Raw genomic sequence first — 2753 nt, 5'->3', positions numbered from 1 at the left:
AGTAGTACTAATTTTCAAAATATTTCTGCACAAGCATTGCCTGAAGTATATACATATATATTTTTATTTGTCTTGATAGTGCTGAAAAAAATAGTTATTGTTAACTTTAACTGATTTTTATTATAGATGGACAAAAGAAATTTAGGTTATGTATATAGCGCAAGTGCATAATTATTCATTAAGAAAATAACATCATTTACAAGTGGAATAGATTTGTAGATTAATATTTCACGCATAGCTATAAACATCTGGAATATGCAGGGAGACTATGTCAACATATTGGCTTTTACTTTATTTTTTGGGGGTAAGCTAATTACTATGCTATATTGCATGCAGTAATATTGTGATTGGAAAATTGTGAAGATAATAAGTGTCCAGTCAGAGTTGTTGATCAACAAAAATTTGAAGAAAGGAAGTGTCACTGCATTGAGTTATGTATTTTTGAAATTATGATAAAAAAAAAAAAGTTAAAAGTTACATTATTGGTTGATTGTGCAATAATTTTCAAAACTGTATGTAAGTAATATTTCTGTGATATAATATGATTACTTTATAATTTTTAATGTATCTTTTTTTTTGGCTAATTTTAAGACAGTGTATAAACTATAACATAAAAATTAGCATTAATTTCTGTAGATGGATATTAGAAATAATGTGTACAAATGCAGTAATATACATAAGATTAAGGAAAAATAAAAGTTATTCTAAAAATGGTCTTTGTTATATATCTTACTCAAACCATGCTATCCTGTAAAGCAGAATTAGTGAGATATCCTGTTTTACTGATGCAGAATGATTAAAGACAAGAATCTTCCTAGAGAAATGTAAAAAGGTCATATGCATTACTCTTTAGTTGAACAATCATTGGGCTGTATATAGGTGGATTGGAGCTTAAACCAAGCCTGATAAGGATGCCTCATAAGGTAGGACTAGTTTGTGTGGTATAAATGTCTCTCTTCATTTCCTCACCAGTTTAATGCATATACTTTCAAGAGGCAACAGTAATTTATCTTTATCCCTATTGTTGTTTCTATCTTGGTGCATATTTTAGTAGGTTTTCTTTATTAATGTTAATTGTAATCTGCCAAGAGGGTTTTGAGAAATCGAAAGTCCTTTATTTCCCTTTGCAATTAAAAGGGTTCCTTCTTACAAGCACACTCGGCAGGAATTAGGGGGGGGGGGGGGGGAACAAGACAGAAAAGATTGTTGTACGACTGTAGCCTTTCACCAGTATTTACAAATATATCCTTATCATTGATATCAAACTAAAATCAGTTCCTAAGTGTAATCGGTATTTTCTTCCAGTTGTGAACTTCTTCTTTTTTAGGGTATTTGTAAAAAAGTGCTTAAGACTGCTATATTTTCAATAAGCAAATGTGAGGCAGGGTTAAAAATGAAACCCAAAATAGATTAACTTTTGAATTTTTCACTTTTATTATATGAAATTCCATACACAATGATGTACAAAACATAGCAGGAAGACCAATAATACAATGTGGTATAGTGCCACACCTATTACACAAAAAGTAGTGAATATGATATACAATATCCATGTGGATTTTCCTTTTCCTTACTAAAAATATTGATACATGGGAGAGAGAATTTTCAAAAATAATATTGTATATACAAGCCATATAATTCATAAATGAAAGGAATTCTGGATCACATATACTAAAAATTACCTGGAAAAGGGGTTATCTTTCTCCAAAGAATTTATCTATATATCGACAATTAGTGACGCCTCCGTGCGCGTCACTTAAATGAAGATGATGGCACCACGTGTGGAAAATGAAAGATAGATTTTAAAAACACCTGAAATAAACCTCACATACAAAGCCACTGCAATAATGAGTCAAGTGGATCTGGCATGGGAAGGATGCAGCAACTATGTAAGAATTGTCATTTGAACCATTGCATACCTGCTGGGTTATCTGGTTGCCTTAAATACACTTAGTTACAACCAATAAAACCTTTCTTTTCTTCTAACAGCAGTTTTTAATGCAAATCATTAGGTTCAACAAAAACAATAGTTACATACTTTTGTGCTCCTTGTATATGTGACTTTGTTAAGGCATATTTTATAATAAATATGAAGAGATGGAATGAAAATCAAACCCAGTTTTTTTACTCTCTTTGTTAAATAGTAATTACATTTAGATGCCTCTTTTTAAACTGTTATAATGTTGAATGTTACAGTCCATTCACAAACTCTTCTAAAATCTCCAGATTCTCCTGTAAAGCACAATTTGCATGAGTTAGCTGCCAACCCATCACAATACTTTGGCAGGCAGATTCTTAGCAAAGGCTGATATCATAAGACAAACCTAAAAAAAAGAGTTCAGTCTTTACTTACAAGTATAGAAGAAAAAATGCTGGCAAAGTGTTATGCATATTGCCAAATCAAAGCTTAAGCCGGACAAACTTGCTCTGAAATTTGCTAGCATAAATGCAGAGAGACTAAAGAAATGCTTTGTGAATAATTTGTAGGTTATCTCACAAACCATGTACAGGTGCATGTGCTGTGTGAATATAAAAAATTCTGCTCTTTATCTCCTCACTCCAACCTCTCCTAATGCCCTTGTCTAGAGTTGACTATGTCTTCTTTACACGAACAGTAGTGAGCTGTATAATAACAGCAGACTATGAGACAAACATGTCATGATATATTTGAAGAAAGCTCAGCTATATATAAGTTTATATATACAAGAAAAGAAAAATACTTGTTTTCCCTGAATATGCTACTTGCGACTAGC

Source organism: Penaeus monodon, chromosome 27, assembly GCF_015228065.2.
Source record: "Penaeus monodon isolate SGIC_2016 chromosome 27, NSTDA_Pmon_1, whole genome shotgun sequence".
Classification (NCBI taxonomy): Eukaryota; Metazoa; Arthropoda; class Malacostraca; order Decapoda; family Penaeidae; genus Penaeus; species Penaeus monodon.
Note: the sequence above shows the minus strand (reverse complement) of the source record.